The 20,975-nt window shown below is 37.3% G+C and overlaps 2 protein-coding genes across 3 annotated transcripts in view; both read right to left on the bottom strand.

The window, feature by feature from the left end:
• Positions 1 to 20,975, bottom strand: part of LOC135701165 (SLIT-ROBO Rho GTPase-activating protein 1-like) — a 278,720-nt gene that overhangs the window by 240,372 nt on the left and 17,373 nt on the right. The window lies entirely within an intron of this gene.
• Dip-C (dipeptidase C) overlaps positions 1 to 20,975 on the bottom strand; it is a 557,142-nt gene that overhangs the window by 207,939 nt on the left and 328,228 nt on the right. Inside the window, exon 8 of one of the 2 annotated variants that reach the window (XM_065221939.1) lies at positions 3,001 to 3,010. The exons of the other annotated variant lie outside the window; for it this stretch is intronic. The gene's annotated coding sequence lies outside the window, so the exon portion shown is untranslated. Of the gene's footprint in view, positions 1 to 3,000; positions 3,011 to 20,975 lie in introns of those variants that run through there. 2 annotated transcript variants of the gene reach the window in all.

The raw sequence follows: 20,975 nt of genomic DNA on the forward strand, positions 1-20,975 counted from the left end.
TCTGTTCCGTCTCAAATTCGTCTAAATTCCGTCTAAATTCCACCTCAATTTCGACTCAATTTCATCTAAATTCCGTCTCAATCCCGTTTGAATTCCGTTTATATTTCGTCTAAATTCCATCTGCATTACGACTAAATTCCGTCTAAATTACGTCTCTATTTATTCCGTCTCAATTCCATCTCTTAATTTCGATGAAATTCCAAATCACTTCGTAAAATTTCATCTAAATTCCGTCTCAAATTCGTCTGAATTCCGTCTACCTTCCGTATCAATTCCGTCTCAATCGTGCCTAAATTTCGTCTAGGAAACGATTAATTCCGTCTCAATTATGTCTAAATCTCATCTAAATTCCGTCTCAATTCCATCTAAATTCCTTCTCAATTTCGTTTCAATTCCGTTTCAATTCCTTCTCTATTCCGTCTCAAATTCATCTAAATTTCGTCTATATTCCACCTCAATTTCGTCTCAATTTAATCTAAATTCCGTCTCAATTCCGTTTCAATTTCGTCTAAATTCCATCTACATTACGACTTAATTCCGTCTAAATAACGTTTCCATTCCATCTCAATTCCGTCTATATTTCGATAAAATTCCAACTACATTCGTCTAAATTTCATCTAAATTCCACCTCAAATTCATCTCAATTCCGTCTACCTTCCGTATCAATTCCGTCTCAATCGAGCGTAAATTTCGTCTAGGAAACGATTAATTCCGTCTCAATTATGTCTAAATCTCATCTAATTTCAGTCTCAATTTCATCTAAATTCATTCTAAATTTCGTCTCAATTCCGTTTCAATTCCTTCTCTATTCCGTCTCAAATTCGTCTAAATTCCGTCTACATTACGACTGAATTTTGTCTAAATTACGTCTCCATTTATTCCGTCTTAATTCCATCTCAATCCCGTCTTAATTTCGATGAAATTCCAAATCAATTCGTCTAAATTTCATCTAAATTCCGTCTCAAATTCGTCTGAATTCCGTCTACATTCCGTATCAATTCCGTCTCAATCGTGCCTAAATTTCGTCTAGGAAACGATTAATTCCGTCTCAATTATGTATCAATCTCATCTAAATTCCGTCTCAATTCCATCTAAATTCCTTCTCAATTGCATCTCAATTCCGTTTCAATACCTTCTCTATTCCGTCTCAAATTCATCTAAATTCCGTCTGAATTTCGTCTCAATTTCATCCAAATTCCGTCTCAATTCCGTTTCAATTCCGTCTCAATTCCGTTTCAATTTCATCTACATTCCGTCTACATTACGACTAAATTCCGTCTAAATTACGTCTCCATTTATTCCGTCTCAATTCCATCTCAATTCCGTCTTAATTTTGATGAAATTCCAACTCATTTCGTCTTAATTCCATCTACATTCCGTATCATTTCCGTCTCAATCGGGCCTAAATTTCGTCTAGGAAACGATTAACTCCGTTTCAATTATGTCTTCCGTATCAATTCCGTCTCAATCGTGCCTAAATTTCGTCTCGTTTCCTTCTTAATTCCGTCTCAATTATGTCTATATCTCATCTAAATTTCGTCTCAATTCCATCTCAATTCCGTCTTAATTTCGACGAAATTCCGTCTCAATTCGTCTAAAATTCATCTAAATTCCGTCTCCAATTTGTCTAAATTCCGTCTACATTCCGTATCAATTCCGTCTCAATCGTGCCTAAATTTCGTCTCGTTTCCTTCTTAATTCCGTCTCAATAATTTCTAAATCTCATCTAAATTCCGTCTCAATTTCATCAAAATTTCGTCTAAATTACGTCTCAATTTCGACTCAGTTTCGTCTCAATTCCGTCTCCATTCCTCCTCAATTTCGTCTAAAATCCATTTCAATTCATTCTCTATTCTGTCCCTAATTCGACTAAATTCCGTCTGAATTCCACCTCAATTTCGTCTCAATTTCATCTAAATTCCGTCTCAATTCCGTTTCAATTTCATCTACATTCCGTCTACATTACGACTAAATTCCGTCTAAATTACGTCTCCATTTATTCCGTCTCAATTCCATCTCAATTCCGTCTTAATTTCGATGAAATTACAACTAAATTCGTCTAAATTTCATCTCAATTCCGTCTCAAATTCGTCTAAATTCCGTCTATATTCCGCATCAATTCCGTCTCAATCGTGCCTAAATTACGTCCAGGAAACGATTAATTCCGTCTCAATAATGTCTAAATCTCATCTAATTTCCGTCTCAATTCCATCTAAATTCCTTCTCAATTTCGTCTCAATTCCGTTTCAATTCCTTCTCTATTCCGTCTCAAATTCGTCTAAATTCCGTCTTAATTTCGGCTCAATGTCATCTTAATTCCGTCTCAATTCCGTTTCAATTCCGTTTCAATTCCGTTTCAATTCCGTTTCAATTCCGTTTCAATTTCGTCTAAATTCCGTCTGCATTACGACTAAATTCCGTCTTAATTACGTCTTATTTATTCCGTCTCAATTCCATCTCAATTCGTCTAAATTTCATCTAAATTCCATCTCAAATTCGTCTAAATTCCGTCTACATTCCGTATCAATTCCGTCTCAATCGTGCTTAGATTTCGTCTAGGAAACGATTAACTCCGTCTCAATTATGTCTAAATTTCATCTAAATTCCGCCTCAATTCCATCTAAATTCCTTTTCAATTTCGTATCAATTTCGTTTCAATTCCTTTTCTATTCCGTCTCAAATGTGTCTAAATTCCGGTCCGTCTGAATTCCACCTCAATTTCGTCTCAATTCTGTCTCAATTCCGTTTCAATTTCGTCTAAATTCCATCAACATTACGACTTAATTCCGGCTAAATTAAGTCTAAATTACGTCTCCATTTATTCCGTCTCAATTCCATCTCAATTCCGTCTTAATGTGGACGAAATTCCAACTCAATTCATCTAAATTTTATCTAAATTCCGTCTCAAACTCGACTAAATGCCGTCTACATTCCGTATCAATTCCGTCTCAATCGTGCCTAAATTTCGTCTAGGAAACGATTAATTCCGTCTCAATTATGTCTCAATTTCCTCTAAATTCCGTCTCAATTCCGTTTCAATTTCGTCTAAATTCCGTCTACATTACGACTAAATTCCGTCTAAATTACGTTTCCATTTATTCCGTCTTAATTTCGATGAAATTCCAGCTCAATTCGTCTATATTTCATCTAAATTCCGTCTCAAAATCGTTTAAATTCCGTCTAAATTCCGTATCAATCGTACCTTTATTTCACCTCGTTTCCTTCTTAATTTTGTCTCAATTATGTCTAAATCTCATCTAAATTATGTCTTAATTTCGTCAATATTTCGTCTACATTCCGCCTTAATTTCGTCTCAATTCTGACTCAGTTTCGTCTCAATTCCGTCTAAATTACGACTTAATTCCATCTCAATTGCGTCCCAATTTAATCTAAATTAAGTCTTCATTTCATTTCATATCTTTCGAAATTCCGTCGCAAATTCGTCTCAATTCCGTTTGAATTCCATTTCAATTTCGTCTAAATTCCATCTACATTACGACTAAATTGCATTTCAATTACGTCTCCATTTATTCCGTCTCAATTTCGTCTTAATTTCGATGAAATTCCAACTCAAGTCCGTCTAAATATCATCTCAATTCCGTCTCCAATTCGTCTAAATTCCGTCTCAATCGTGACTAGGTTTTGTCTCGTTTCCTTCTTAATTCCGTCTCAATTATCGTAGAATTTAGACGATTTTGAGGCGAAATTTAGATGAAATTAAGACGGAATAAATAGAGACGTAATTTAGACGGAATTCCGGCTAATTTACGTCTCAATCGTGTCTATATTTTGTCTCATTTCCTTCTTCATTCCGTCTAAATTATGTCGTATTTTTCCTTCTACGGAACCTAATGAAATCAAAGTTTGGTGCAATTGGTTCCAAAAAATTAGAAACTGTTCAAAGAAGAAAATGTTACATAGGGGAAATGGATGTAATGTCGGCCGAAATGCTCCTAATTTGGGCCCGTACCTAAATTCAGCAATCGACTAAATTTTCAATAGCGACCAAAAATATCCATTAGTGCCGTTCCAATGACACTTTCATATAGATAAAATTGATAAATAGCAGATTTATAGCGATGGACCCAATTTTAGATCTATAGGCCAACATAAGAGCCATTTCCCCTATAAGAGGATTGGGCCATGATGTTCTACAGGCTCAACAAAGTCTTGTATAATATCCGGATTTATTATATGAATCCATGCAGCTTCGTGGGACCTCATTACATCAAGTGAGATAAAAATTTGTACTAACAAGATATGTTCCATTCTCAAAATTGTCCTGGAGATCAGGTCTGGAAGTTCTACAGACTCAACAAGGTATTGTACGACGCCTCGACTAAATTTGTGAACCCATAATGTTTCGTGGAACCTCATAATATCATGACGGATATGTAGTTGTAATGCCAAAACATGTTAGGGTCTCCAAATTACCCTGAGGATTGAGCCCAGATGTTCTACAGGCTCAACAATGTTTTGTATGATGACCAGATTTATTATATGAATCCTTGTTGCTCCATGGTACTTCATTATGTCTAAATTTCATCTAAACCCCGACTCACTTTCGTCTCTAATTCTTTGTCTGAATTCCGTCTAAATTCTGACTAAACTTCGTCTTAAATCCGTCTCAATTTCGTCTCAATTCCATTTAAATTCCGTCTCAATATTTTATAAATTTCACACAATTCCGCAATTTCGTGTCAATTCCGTCTAAATTTCACCTCAGTATCGTCTCAATTTTGTCGAAATTTCGTCACAATTCCGTTTTAATTTCGTATATATGAGAGGATTGGGCCATTATGTTCAACAGGCTGAACAAAGTTTTGTATGATGTTCAGATTTATTATATCAAGTGAGATAAAAAGTTGAACTATCAAGATATGTTCCATTCTCCAAATTGTCCTGGAGATCAGGTCTGGAAGTTCTACAGATTCAAAAAGGTAATGTACAATGCCTCGATTAAATTTGTGAACCCAGAAAACTTCGTGAAGCCTCATAATATCATGGCAGATATGTAGTTGTAACGACAAAACATGTTGGAGTCTCCAAGTTACCCATTGGGTCATGATGTTCTACAGGCTCATCAAAGTCTTGTAAGTTGTCCAGATTTATTATATGAATCCTTGCATTACATCAAGTGAGATAAAAAGTTGTGCTAACAAGATATGTTCCATTCGCCAAATTGACCTGAAGTTCAGATCTTGACGTTCTACAGATTCAACGAGGTATTTTACGATGTCTCGGCTAAATTTGTGAACCCAAAAAGCTTCGTGGAACCTAATAATATCGTGTGGGATTGGGTTCTGATGTTCTACAGGCTTAACAAAGTCTTGCATGATGTCCAGATTTATTATACGAATCCATGCAGCTCCATGGGATCAGATCAAGTGAGATAAGAAGTTGTATTAACAAAATATGTTCCATTCCCCAAATTGTCCTGAAGTTCAGATCTTGACGTGCTACAGACTCAACGAGCTATTGTACGATGTCTCGACTAAATTTGTGAACCCAAATTCATCGCGGAGCCCCATATCATCATGATAGTTGAAATGACAAACCATGTTGGGGTCTTCAATCTATCCTGATGTGCTTAACAAAGTCTTGTATGATGTTCAGATTTATTATACGAACTCCAAGATTATTATATTAATACATTATAAGATATTTTTGAACACATCTGTATGTCTCACATGATGCGATGGGGTCCCACGTAGCTCCATGGATTTAAATAATAAGTCAGAACCATACAAGACTTTGGTTGAGCCTGTAGAGCATCTTATATTCTGGATGATTTGGAGGTCTTGATTATTTAGACATTTCAAATATATTTCTTACATTATATAAGGGAGCCACAAAGTTCTATGAATGCCAACATTTAGTTGGCAAATCGTACAATATCTCGACGAGTCTGTTGAACGTCAAGATCTGATCTCCAGGGCAATTTGGAGAATGGAACATTTTTTGTCAGTATAACATCTGATCTTACTTGATGTGATGTGGTCCCACGTTGCTCCATTGATGCAAATAATAAGTCAATACATCGGACAAGACTTTGATTGAGCCTGCAGAACTTCAAGATATGAACTCCAGGATTATTTGGGGAATCTTAGATATTTTGTTAATACAAATATAAATCTCATATGACATAAAGAAAAGCTTACTGGAGCCGTACAGTTAGGCGGGACATCGTGGAATTTTTTTTTTTATCTTGTTCGTTTATTTGTAAGGCTCAATCGCGTTAGCTTTACGGATCTGATAATTCATTGTTCTTTGTTTTTAACAAAATTTACTTAATTCTATGTCAAGTAGGAGTTGGGCTGAATACTCGCGGCTTACCCGAGGTGAAAGGGGTACATTGTCGAAGGATAGGGAAAGTAGAGGATCTTGGGGGTAGGGTTTCGTTGTCTCATCAGAGCAATGTTGCCAGTATGAACGGTAGTGTGGTTCTAGATTCATCTGGAGCTCGACCGGCTATGATGACCAGTGGGCGACGATGAGACTCATCGAGACGGGGGACAAGACAAACAAAAACTATTAAAGAGATACAAAAGACAAACGATTCGTGGAAACCTTGATTGAGTATGTAGAACTTCAAGATCAATTCTTCCGGATGATTGGAAGATTTTATTGTGCCTCGTAAATGCTTTTTTTATTTCATATGGTGTAGTCGGGCTTCTACAAGGAATTTTGAATGATCATCTTTGAAGATGATAAAGGTCTGAACTCCAGAATAATTTTAACGGCCTAGATCATCCCAAAACGCTAAGGCGGCTTAAATAACCAAACTATATGTACCTGATGGGCACATCAAATTTTATATCTGATGCGCTCCGAATGTCATAGCACATTTGCAAGCACAATGTTTTGAAAACGTGTGTTTTTTGTATTTGAAACATCAGTGCTTCGGGAGATCATGGGTTTTCAAAAGATTCTGGTGGTTTCGGGTGTTCCTGCTATTCCAATTCCGACTAATTTGCACATCCGACTGCTCCAATGCGACTCAAATCAGTCAGCTTCATAGCATATTGCATTATTATCCTACGCTGCAGTTATTTACACTTCCAGCATGTGTGAAAACATAGCACCACTTCATCTCTTCATTCTCCGCCGAACATGAAGAGAATATAACCTCAACAGAAATAAACTCGACGTCTAATGTAGATAAAAACATCTGGTCCAACTTCTTCCTCAATGTCTAGTGGATAGATCTACCGCGTGACCTTTTCTCCTGATTTCGTGTCGTCATCATCGCAATTGTGCCCCACTTATAGCCTCTATCTTGGTCCTCACCACCAGCCATCAATCGCACCCCAGCAAGTAAACAAAGAAGAATCCCACAACAAGATAAACTATTTTTACAAACACGTACAGAATGGGAGAAACAAATCCCCGTCCATGGAGAGACCCAGCCAAAAGGCCAAAAGGGAACTTTGTGTCTCTGTTGCAGCAGTGCAGTACTTTTACAGTGTGCCTGTGCAAACAAGCGAAGATATGAACGATGGAAATGTTGATAGGAAAGGACCAGCTGAACCCTCGACTCGACTCAACTGTTAGATCAACAAAACAAAAACCAACCACATCGAAACTTACAACGCAGAGCAGCAGCAGACCCCAGGTGGTAAATGATCTCTTTCCCTCTTCTGCTGTCTTTGTCGCTATGTGGGTCTATTCAAACACACTGCAGCAGTGCCGTAGGTACTTATCGTAGTCTGATGATTTACTTTATGTTTTGTTACGAATTGTATAGGGAAAAAAAAGAAGGAAACAGAAGTTGAAGAGGGTCAGTGTTATATGAATCTTTGAATTTCTCGAGCCCTGGCTCAGACGAGGCGGAAAATTGAGGTAATTACCTGAAGAACTTAAAGGTGTTAAGTTTCAAGCATGTACTAAGGATTGCAATACTTCCCCTGCAATGTGAGACAACAGCGACGGTTGCATTCGAAATTATAAACAGCCAATCTTTCCATAATTAATGACTCGCTATGTCTCGATTACTTTTTCAAAGTGACGTATCTGCTTTTGTCGAAAGTCGAAACTTTAGGTATTATTACATAAGCAGATACGTGTTTTTGAAAAAGTAATCGAGATATGTTACCTTTCGAGTCTGGGGATTCCCTCGCAGCAGTCGCACAGTCAGCTGGAAAGGCCTCGGGGGCGGTGGTGGACCGCATGCATGTGAGTGTGCACTGCAGCAGCAAGCACAGGTTACGTAACTCAGCGAAGTAACAAATTGCGACGCGATGAGCCCCTTGGTCTTGTCGGTCGTCCTTCCTGCCAACCCACGACTATTGCTGATGCTAGTTGGGGTGGACAGACGGGTCGTGAAAGTTGCTGGAATTAATTTGTCTGTCGTAAACTTTACTCAAGTACTGCTTCTTGTGTGGGTATATTACCTTGGTTCGAGGTCCCGTAGAGGGTGAACCCCTAAAATAAAAATGAGGTGTCAAGCTGCGGTCGCGGTGAGTTATAAGCCAGGTGCGTTGTTCTCCCCGATGAGGGTCGTCCTGCCAGGTGATTTTAGCTGCTCGAAGGTGTGCTTTCATATGCAGTAGTGAGTGAGTGGGGTGCACAATTTTCAATGTGATTAAACATCGATCAAACGTGACGCACAGGTCAGTGCACTTTGCTGGAGTGCATGAAAGTGGAAGGCTAGGACTTCTGCTTCCTTCTTCACGGCTATTATGTCCCGACAAGAACCTTGTGGACCACCTGTGCTACCATGGGAAGGTGAGGAATGTTACTCATGGAGTCAGAGGGTTCCGGGTCATTTGGCGCCATTTAAGTATTTAGTACTCAATGATTAATTTAAAAAGAACTTTTCATGAGTAAAACAATAAAAAATCTTAAATTATATGTGATCGAAAGAATGCAAAATCTAGGATAAAAAATTTCTAAATATTATGGCAACTTTCATTAGCAGTGCCAAAAAAAATTAAAAACAGAAAAACGCCAAAGGACTGTTCATAAGGGTGGGTCAAGTTTGTAGTGGATCACAACCCCAAGTACACCACTGATCTTCCGATGTGCATTGAGGTCCCCAAAAATGGAGCAGAATTTGAACAAATTGGGCTTTGATCTGGATTTGCGGGAGAATAATACATTTTGTATGGGAAAATGTATGGGAACCGAAACGAACCTATTCATTTGTATACCAAAAATTCAAATATTGCTCAAATTTAACCAAATCGAAGAAATAGAAAGGAAATACTATGCAGAACAACTTTGTCGAAAACTGCAAATCGATTAGACTTCGGATACAAACATTATTATAATTATATTAACTTAGACCTATTGCTCCGAGCATACCTACATGCGTTCTATATGAGATCCGTTTCAATTCCACCTCAATTCCGTCTCAATTCAGTCTCAATGCCGTCTAAATTTTGTCTGAACTCCGTCTTAATTCAGTCTCAAACTCGTCTAAATTCGGTTTGAACTCCGTCTCAATTCCAGAATAATTAAATCTCAATTCCTCTCAATTTCAACGAAATTCCGACTCAAGTCCGTCTAAATTTTGTCACAATACCGTCTCAAATTCTTCAAAATTTCGTCTATATTCCGTCTGAATTCCATCTAAATTCTGTCTAAATTCCGCTTCAATTTCGTTTCAATTTCGTCTAAATTCCGTCTACATTTCGTTCAAAATTCCATTTCAATTTCGCCGAACTTTCGTCTAAATTCCGTCCAAATTCCTTCTCAATTTCATCTAAATTTCGTCTCACTTCCGCCTCAACTTTGTCGAAATTTCGTCTACGTTTCGCCCTAATTCCGCCTTAATTCTGTCTAGATTCCATCTACATTCCATTCAAAACTCCATTTTTATTTCGTCGAACTTCTGTCTAAATCCCGTCCAAATTCCTCTCAATTCCACCTCAATTTTGTCTAAATCCCGTCCAACTTCCTTCTCAATTCGGTCTAAATTCCGTCTCATTTTTCCTTCAATTATGTATTCATGCCGACTTAATTTCGTCTAAATTCTAACTAAATTCCGCTTAATTTTGTTTTCAAAATCGACTTGATTTTGCCCCAATTTCGTGTTAATTCCGTCTTAATCCCATCTCAATTCCGTCTCAATTCTGTCTAGATCCCGTCAAAATTCATATCCAATTCCATCTAAATTCCATCTCAATTTCATCTCAATTCCTTCACCATTTCGTTTCATTTTAGCGAAGACATCAAATCAAGAATACTGGCAACTCTGCCAGAATCCAAGCGACAGATACAGTAGCGCTGCGTTCGAGTGGAGGCGGAAGTAACGCATAGAGAAATGAGCAAATACACAAACCTTTCTTCTGAGGTTGTAATCTTTGCTATCCAATTCGTTCGAAGCATTACCTTTTCGCAGCAGATGACGCGATTGTGCCGGTCTCATAGCGGTTATATGAAAAAATGGTAGAGTTGCCAGTCTTCTTGATATGTTGTCTTTGATTAAGTATAAATTCTGTCTCAATTCCGTCACAATTCCGTATCAAATTCACATAAATTCCGCATAAAATGTTTTCATTTCATCAATTTTAAATTCCTTGTAAATTCCATTTCCATTTAGTCTCAATTTCGTCTCACTTTCGTCTGAATTCCGTCTAAATTCCGTCTCAAGATAGTCAAAAATCCGACTCTATTCTATTTAAATTCCGTTTCAATGTCGTCTAAATTCCTTCTAAATTCCGACTAAATCCCATCTCAATTCCGTCTCAATACCGAGTCAATTTATTCCGCCTCAATTCCATCTCAATTCTATCTTAATTTTGTCTCAATTCCGCCTCAAATCCATCTCAATTTCGACGAAATTCCGACTCAATTCCGTTTCAATTTCATCTCAATTCCGTCTCAATTCCGTCTTTATTCCGTTTTATTTCCGTCTTAATTACGTCCCAATTTCGTTTCAATTTCGTCCACATTCCGTTCAAAATTACGGTTCAATTTTGTCAAAATTGAATTCAATTCATTTTAAATTCTGTCTCAAATATGTCTGAATTCCATCTCTATTCCGTCTCAATTCCGTCTAACCTCCGTCTTAAATCTGCCTACATTCCGCCTCAATTTCGTTTGAATTCAATTTCAATTCTGATTTTCAAATTTCGCCAGAATTTCGTCTTAATTCCCCCTTAATCCCGTCACAATTCCGTCCAAATTCCATCTCAATTCCGACTAAATTTCATCTCAATTTCGTTAAAATTTCGCCTTCATTCCGTCTAAATTTCATCTCAATACCATCCCAATTCCGTTAAATTCCGCCTAAATTTCGACTTTCACTTCCATCTCAATTCCGTCTCAAATACTGTCTAAATTCCGTCTTAATAAAGGGTGATACGGTCAAAATTTGGTCAAGGGAAAACGCGTGTAAATCGGTGAAATCGTTTATTTAAAAAATCAAATTAAATTTCTTTTTCAAGTTCAATTAGTATAAAATTCAGGAAAAATATTCAGTTAGGCTTCCGCTTTTCCAAATCCGAATAGCCGGGCCTTACGCTTGACCCCTGCCATCAGATTTTGTACAGCCACCTTGTCCACCTTCTTCGCCGCAGAAAGCCAGTTTGCCTCGAACTGCTGCTCGCCCTTAGCAGTTTTTTTGGTCTTCTTTAGGTTCCGCTTGACAATAGCCCAGTATTTCTCAATTGGGCGGAGCTCTGGCGTGTTGGGAGGGTTCTTGTCCTTGGGAACCACCTGCACGTTGTTGGCGCCGTACCACTCCATGGCCTTTTTACCGTAATGGCAAGATGCCAAATCCGGCCAAAACAGTACGGAACAACCGTGTTTCTTCAGGAAAGGCAGCAGACGTTTATTCAAACACTCTTTCACGTAAATTTCTTGGTTGAAAGTCCCGGAAGCTATGAAAATGCTGCTTTTCAAGCCACAGGTACAGATGGCTTGCCAAACCAGATATTTCTTTGCGAACTTTGACAGTGTCATGTGCTTGAAAACATCTGCTACCTTTCCCCTTCCTTTTGCCGTATAAAACTCCTGTCCCGGAAGCTGCTTGTAGTCGGCTTTGACGTAGGTTTCGTCGTCCATTACCACGCAGTCAAACTTCGTCAGCATCGTCGTGTACAGCCTCCGGGATCGCGCTTTGGCCGTCGTATTTTGTTTATCATCGCGATTTGGAGTCACAACCTTCTTGTAAGTCGATAGTCCGGCTCGTTTTTTGGCTCGATGCACGGTTGTAGACGATACACCCAGCTTATTTGCGGCATCTCGGAGAGAGAGGTTAGGGTTTCGCTTGAAACTACCGGCAACTCTCTTTGTCGTCTCAGCGGCTTCCGGTTTTCGATTTCCCCCCGATCCAGACTTCCTGGCTGTCGACAAACGTTCCCCAAACACTTTAATTACATTTGTAACGGTTGATTTGGCAACTTTTAGCGATTTTGCCAACTTTGCGTGCGAGTAGCTCGGATTTTCGCGATGCACGAGCAAAATTTTGATACGCTGCTCTTCTTGCTTGGACGGCATTTTGACAACTGAAGAGTGAATTCCAAAATCAAAATAGTAGCAACATTCTACACACACACACCTTCAAAATGAGGGGTGTTCAGGTTTTTTAAATGCAAAATTGAAAGAAATACGTCAAGTTGATATTGATCAAATTTTGACCGTATCACCCTTTACTGCCGCAATTCCATCTCAATCCCGTCTCAAATTCATCTCAAATTCTAAATTCATTCCAAATTCCGTCTTAATTTCATCTTCTCCAAATTCTGTCTAGATTTCATCTCAATTCCCGCTAAATTCCGTTTAAATTCCGTTTCACTTCCTCCTCAGTTCTGCCTTAATGTCGTCTCAATTTCATCAAAATTCCATTACAATCCATCTCAATTTCGTTTCAATTTTCCCTCTTTAGTATGAAACGCATCTCAAATTCGTCTTAAATGTGTCTACATTCCGTCATAATTTCATCTAAATTCCGTCCAAATCCCGTCTCAATTCCGTCTTAATTCCGTCTCAATTTTAATTAAGTTTCGACTCAATTTTGTAATTTTCGACTCCAATTCGTCAAATTCCATCTCAATTCCGTCCAAATTTCATCTCAATTTAGTATAAATCCCGTCACAATCTCGGCTAAATTTAGCTTAAATTCTGTCTCAAATCCGTCTTAATTCCGTCTCAATTCCATTAAAATTCCGTCTCAATTCCGTCTCTTTTTCATCTAAATCTCCTCTCAACTTCGTCTAAATTCCATCTATCGGGCAAGGCCGGCGCTGGTATTGCCTAGTTTGAGATCACCAGTTTTTACAGATTTAGGGTTATTGCTAGTCCCAAGTATCGTCTATTGGTTCTCTTTGTAATTACAACTGATCTGACAATAACAGAGTAGCAACCGTGGGCGGTCAATCATACACATGCTCATGCTTAAATCTTAAATACATTCCGTCAAAATTTCTTCTGAATTCCATCTCAATTCTGGATGAATTCATTTTAAATTCCGTCTTATTTCCGACTTAATTCTGTCTTATTTCCGACCTAATTCCGTCTGAACTATTTTTTTTAAATCTGACACAATTTTGTCTCAATTCTGTCTAAATTTCAGCACAACTTCATCTTAATTCCATCATTTCCATTGAATTGTATCTCTATACCGTCTAAATTGAACCTCAATTCTGTATAAATCCCGTTTCAATTCCGCTTTAAAATCCACTTCAAATTCGTCAAACAATCTGTCTCAATTCCGTTGAATTCCGTCTAAATTTCGTCTCATTCGCGTCTTAATCTTGTCTCAATTCCATCTCAATTCTTTTATACAACCGTTTCAGTACTACTTAAAGTTCGTCTAAATTTTATCTCAATTCCGTCTCAATTTCGTCAAAATTTCGTCTTATTTTCGACTAAATTCCGTTTAAATGCTATTTCAATTTCGTCTTAATTTCGTCTTAATGCCGTCACAACTTTTCCTAAAATCCATCTGAATTCCGTCTCAAATCCGTCCGAATTCCGTCTTACTTTCAATAAAATTCAAACTCAATTTCGTCTTAATTCCGTCTCAATTTCTCACTTCCGTCTAAATTCCGTTTCAAAATCGTCTTAATTCCATCTCAATTCCGTTAACATTTCGTCTCAATTTCGTCTAAGTTCCATTTTAATTCCGTCACAATTCTGTCTCAATTCCGTTTAAATTTCGCAACAATTTCGTCTTAATTCCGTCTCTATTTCATCTAAATTCTGCCTTATTTTCAATTTCGTCATGATTCCGTTTTATTTTCGTCTCAATTCCTTTTGAATTCTTTTTCAATTTTGCCTCAATTTCGTCTTAATTCCGTCTCAATTTCATCTAAATTCCGCCTAAATTTCATCTCAATTTCGACGCAATTCCGTCTCAATTTCGCCTAAATTCCGTCTGAATTCCGTCACAGTTTTGCCTAGAATTCATCGAAATTCCGTCTCAAATCCGTCCGAATTCCGTCTTACTTCCGATAAAATTCCAACTCAATTTCTCCTTATTTCCGTCTCAATTTCTCACTTCTGTCTAAATTTCATTTCAAATTCGTCACCATTCTGTCTCAATTCCATCTAAATTTCGCAACAATTTCGTCTTAATTCCGTCTAAATTTCATCTAAATTCCACCTAAATTTCGTCTCAATTCAGTCTAAATTCCGTTTAATCCCGTCTCAATTTCGTCTCAAATCCGTTTGAATGCTATTTCAATTTCGCCTTAATTCTGTCTCAATTTCATCTAAATTCCGCCTAAATTCCGTCTCAATTTCGAAGCAATTCCGTTTCAATTTCACCTGAATTCCGTCACAATTCTGCCTACATTCCATCGAAATTCCGTCTCAAATCTTTCGATAAAATTCCACCTCAATTTCCGTCTCATTTTCTCACTCCCGTCTAATTCCGTTTCAAATTCGTCTCAATTCCGTTAAAATTTCGTCTAAGTTCCGTTTCAAATCCGATATAATTTTGTCTAAATTTCGTCAAAATTCCGTCTCAAATTCGTCTTAATTCCGTTAAATTCCGTCTCAATTCCGTAGAAATCTCGTCTAAATTGTGTATCAATTCCGCCGCTCTTTCGAAGAAATTTCGACTCAATTCCGTTAAAATTTCGTCTAAGTTTCGTCTGAATTCCGTCACAATGTTGCCTAAATTCCATTTAAATTCCGTCTGAAATCCGTCCGAATTCCGTCTTACTTCCTATAAAATTCCAACTCAATTTCGTCTTAATTCCGTCTCAATTTCTCACTTCCGTCAGAATTATGTTTCAAATTCGTCTAAATTCCGCCGCGATTCCATTAAAATGTCGTCTCAAGTTCCGTCTTATGTCCGTCACAATTCTGTCTCAATTCCGTCTATACTCCGCAACAATTTCGACGAAATTTTGTCTTCATTCCTTTTAATTCGTCTAAATTTCGTCTAGATTCCGTCTCAATCCCATCACAGTTCCGTTAAATTCCGTCTCAATTCCGTCTCAATTCCGTAGAAATCACGTCTAAATTGCGTCTGAATTCCGTCTCAATTCAGTTAAATTTCGTCTCAATTTTATCTAAATCCCGTCTCAGTTTCGTATAAATTCCATTCAGAATTCTTTAAGACTAGTCTCGTAATTCCTTGAAATGCTCACCAGAATTCTCTAGGAACTATTCTTTGATTTCTCTTAAAATACTAACAGTAACAGCTTTAAAACTCTCTTTCATGGAAATTTACCTTAAAAAACTGCTGAACATTTACTCAAAACTTGCCTTAGAATTCCCTTCGAATACCTCCTAGAATTTCGTTGGAATCATCCTCATAATTTTAATTGAATAATTTTTAGAATCCAATTTTAGTTTTAATAAATGTTACTCAGTTTCTTTTATTTTTCTAAATAAAAAAAACTTGGAGTTCTCCGTACAAATCCGTTAGTCCGAACTCTCATGGAATTATCTTTGAAATTACCTTGGAATCCTCCTCAGAATGATGTTGAAAAATTCCTTTGAGTCCTACCCAACATTTCCTTTCGATTCTACTCAGAACTGCCATGAAATATGTGCTATGTTTCATTTGGAGTTCAACAGAACTAAAATAATCAGAGAACATTTTGCAAGGCCCATATGTTCTTGAAAATCATTCAATGTCGGACGTCTTTAATATTTTTTAATTTTATTTTTCAGATTTTTTTAAATTTCTTTAAGTCTGATTTTATTGGGCACAGGGTTTGAGGGTTGTTTAAGTTTCAAATCTGAGCAATTCATTCATGATTCAGAACCCCAAACAAAAACAACTGAAGTTTCAGAATGTATGTTGTAACTCTGAAGATATATCCACTCCAGAATTACTATGTTCGAAGAGTAAATGTGAATAACGTGGAAGATAAATTCTCTTAAGAAGTTTCCTTGGCTCACTTTAATATTTCCTATTCATTTTTTTTTTAAATTGCTTGACTAAGATAATTACCGGAATATTCCAGGTTTTTTTTCAGGAAAAATAAATTTCCCTGAGGATTCCCGGTTTGCCAAGTATTTCCAGGTTTTGACGAAAGACTACGTCTGTAATTTCTATATGGGGGTATACTTTGTGAAAACCGAAAATGAAACATGGAATGAAATTATGAAAGATTTTGCATGTTAATAAATTAGCCGCCCCTGGACCAATTTTAATAATTTTATCACCAATCGATCAGAAATATTTCTACGCATCGAATTCGACTGTTGATTTTCAACAAAAAACTATTGAAAAAGTAGTAAATGTTAAGCATTCTCCAAAAGCATTGAAATAACTAATCCAACATTCACGTACATGATTATGTTGCTTTTCCAACACAGTCATCAGATAATCATTTCTAGACGAAACAAGTCGAAGTGGCATTCGCCTCCGATCTTCGGGCATGTACGAATAGGGAGGATGCAATTGCTTAACATTTTGCACACTCATCGCCATATTCAGAACCATACGCCCCCAACGACCACACAAAATGCTCTCCATAGTTTTAATCTCGTAACCAAACTTGGAAGCAGGGGTGCAAGTGATTTTGATCGATTCTCTTCATCGACTTTCTGTTTCTTTAATAACTCGACGGCAAACACATTCATTGATACGTTTGTTGTTCTGGATGATAGAAATAGTGAGAAATAGGCTAGTGAATCCATGGTCATCAAAAAAGGAAATCGATGAAGAGAATTGACTTTCACCCCTCTGCTTCTAAGCCCATTAATTCAGTCGTTGTAAATAGCAATTAAAACTAGCATCGCACCAATTTTGGTTCTTGCTGGTTGCAATTCTGCTGTTAGACATTTTCGAAGAACCACCAAAAAAACTTGAAATTACACTATTTTCTAGGGATGCCTAAAAGTCCAATAATATTCGATAAATGATTAATCGTAAAAATTTTCCCAGCGATTCGAATAAATATATATGGAACCGACATCCCTTGTTAGTTCTAATCGTTTGATTTAGCGCAGTAGATAAAATAAAAAAAGTACTAATTTTTCTGAACAGGCATAGAGAAGAACCATGACGTGAAACAGGATCATAAATTCGCCGAAAAAAGTGTTCAGCGTATTTCTGCTAAAGGCTAAGATTTACCAACTTGTTGAGAGAACGAGTTTCTGTTCGATATGACGGAAACGGGCGCTTATGCTGAAGTAGTGCGCATAACTCTTGGACTTGGACAACATTTTTGGAATCTGACAGCATTGGCTAGAGAATTATGATGAGAAAGTCAAATGAGTTTTGATGACAATTGTAGAGGAGTTCTAGAGATTGTTATTAAGGAAAACGAAAGACTTTCAAAGAATTTTAATAGAAATGACAGGTAATTTTGAGAAGTAAATCATAAAAATTGTAACGAGAATCACAGGTGAATTTAAAGCTAGTTCTGAAGATACTATTATGGAGATTATGAGTAACATTCATGGGAACTCTAAAGCTAATCAGAAGTTCAAATTAGAGAGCATTCACAGGGAATTTGGAAAGGGATTCAAAGTTGATTAACCGAGAGGTAAACTTAATGATCTATTGTATCATTTTCACTTTCACTATTTACTTTCACTATCACTTTAAATAAAATCTATAACAGATACGTATTTCGTTTACTACTTGCAAACTTCTTCAGTGTCTAGTGTTAAAGTAAACAGTGAAAATGAATAGTAAATTAGTGAAAATGAAAGTGATACAATAGTTGTAGAATAGGAAAAAGGAACAAACAACTTAATAAGGTATACACGCAATGATGATATGACTACAATCCTGAAACTGCACCTAACGATCATCTACGTACGACTGAAAATCTCTTCAATGTTGATCGCCCGATTAATCAAAGATAAGTTCTGAGGAGAGCTTCAACGAAACATGAATAACAATTCCAAAGGAATCTAATTTTTAATATAGCTTTAAAAAATTACAGAGTTTTAAGCTAGTTTGAAGATTGTAAAAAGAGAGTTCTTAAAAGAATTTATATGAATTTTGAACAATTATCAAAAAGTTTGGATGGATATGGATGGAAATTTTGACCATATTTCTAAAGAAACTGAAGATTCTGAAGATATTTCCAATGGAATTCTAAGGAGAGCTTCAATCTAACTCCAAGAGATCCTCATCAAGAGCGTTTTGAGAAGCATTTCAAGGAAATTCTGAGGAAAATTTCTATGAAATTCTGATGTGAATCCAAGAAATATATTTGGGATAACACTTTTCTAAATTCTAAATCGCATACCAAGAGATTTCCAGGAATATTCCAAGCAAATTCCGAAGAATGTAATGGAGAAAAATTAAAGGAATTTCTCGCGAATGTTTTCAAGAATACAAAGATAAATGATTTTATTCTGGAGATTTTTTCTGGAGGAAATTCCTTAACGATTTCGAGATATGATTTGTTGAAAAATATCGGATTCTACATTTTATAGTTATTTTACGAGATTCAAAATGGCCTAATTTTAGTTCAAATGTGCATGATTGACAACATAACAAACAATTATGCAAAGTTTCACGCAAATGGTAGAAGGTTAGAAATTCAATTTTATTTTGCTTAGAAATACAAGGGCGAGAACAATTAATCATTTTTTCAAGCTTCTGCATTCATGTTCCTTCAGATGTCACTGTTGCGGTGACATAAATCGAAAACTACGCATAATCTGTGTTACGTTAATTGTTCACAGAGGCAGCGCAATGCAAAACATGTATTGGTACCTCTATATATGCATTTAGATTAATATTCGAAGTCCCTCCTTTTTTAACACATTCTGCACACAAAATAGCTCACCCCTCACAGAATTTCCCGCCGAATTTTATGTATGTGGCGGGGCATAAAGTATCTTTCGTGCAGAATATGTCAAAAAGGAGGGACTTCAAAAGTTAAACTAAATGCATATATAGAGGTACCAGACATGTTTTGTAGTGATAGGTACTCTATTTTGTAATCTGTGAAAGGGAAATCACAAATCGAGTGTCATCCAAATACATGGCATGTTGAGATATTGAGCTCGTGAGAGAGAATTTTCTCTCTTAAATTTGAATTGTTTGGCTCTCTGGGGACTGGTAGTAAAGCAGGTAAAACTGTATGAGGAAATCTCATTTTTATTTAATTGTAGCTTGTTTAACAATAATTTCCCGGAAAAAAAACTGAACGTCAAAGTCCCTGACTAATTTCTTTAGGTTGCCGTTCACTTTTTTTGACCTGAATATGCACTGAAAGCGAATTATTCCCACTTCTCTCAATTTCTATATCGAGATTTTTATCACTTTCTACCAGCGGAACAGCGCCATCTCTGTGGAAAATGACCGGACGATATGATTAATTATTGAGGTGTACAATAAGGATAAAAATTAATGCCATATCGTGGTCGAAAGAGATAATTTTGACCAGCTAGATTGATCAAATACCCCTGAGTGCGTCGGTCATCTATCGCAAGACGAAGACCAGACAACCAGACTCGGCTTTTCCGCGAATCGGAAATTTGCTGGCATCTGTGTTTGTTTCATTAGTCACAAGTCTTTTATAAACATTGGCAGGGAAAAATTCACCCGCTTTCAGTTTTTTTTCTTTCTGTTGGTCCATCAATGAACATAAACAAACACAGATTGTGTCCAGGCGTTCTTGGACCGCCATCGAAGTCACGTAACATTGTTGTCAGAATGCATTCTTCCTCGGTTTCAAGATCAGATTTGTATTTGTTTAGTTTTTTTTTTCGCTCGGTTTCGAGTTGTGGTGAGAAACGTGATCACGAAAAGTTTTAAGCTTTTCAATGTCAATGTAATAAAATATTTACAAATCTCCCGAAGCGGGACCCAACTGATGGCTGTAGACATGCAAAGCGGAACGAAGGTCAGAAGGTTTAATTGCTCTAGCACGCCACATCGCCCATGTGTGTGACTGATGATGATGATGATGATTCCCGTTAATTATCTTGTCTAAGATGAAAGGCTTCCCCAGTTGGCCCTTTGGGGCAACATTTCAATCAGGCTTCATCGAAATGCTACTCTCAAGCAGCATCGCAGTCCAAGAACGAACGAATTTTCTCCGATTCAAGCTTCAGCGGCAAATGCTGTTTAATCCCAAAGTCCCTCCGCTGGGACCGGCAGCGTACGATATCTATATTATTAGACGGTGACCCCGTTTCCGAATCCGAAATGACGTCGTCGTATCATCATGGTAATATCTCCCATCAAATCATTGCGCTTCTTTGTGCTCCACTATGGAAGCAGCAGCCGTCCCGTCCTGTCAGTCAGCCGGGTGGAGAAATGGGTTGAAACAATGCAATTTATTTTGATTAAGTTCCGTCCGTTTGTCCAGCTGGAACAACATAACCACAATCATCTACACACTCGAACTGCACATACCAACGAGATATGGCGTGCTAATGGCATCGGCTGCTGTAGTGGCGGAGGCAGCTGCTGATTATGATGATGATGTGGGGCAAAACTCTTAATTGGATAAGTGCATCTCTCTTCCTCGCGGGCGCGGTTCGATTCGGGTACACGCGCAAGCACATCGCAACCTTGGAAGGGACCCCATTTACAAATCCTGAGTCCCGAGGGATTTGGCGGATGAAGGATGCACCGGAGGTTGTTCATG

The sequence above is a fragment of the Ochlerotatus camptorhynchus genome, unplaced genomic scaffold (assembly GCF_037179485.1).
Source record: "Ochlerotatus camptorhynchus isolate MF236.1 unplaced genomic scaffold, CSIRO-AGI_Acam_v1.1 ptg000150l, whole genome shotgun sequence".
In the NCBI taxonomy this organism is placed as follows: domain Eukaryota; kingdom Metazoa; phylum Arthropoda; class Insecta; order Diptera; family Culicidae; genus Ochlerotatus; species Ochlerotatus camptorhynchus.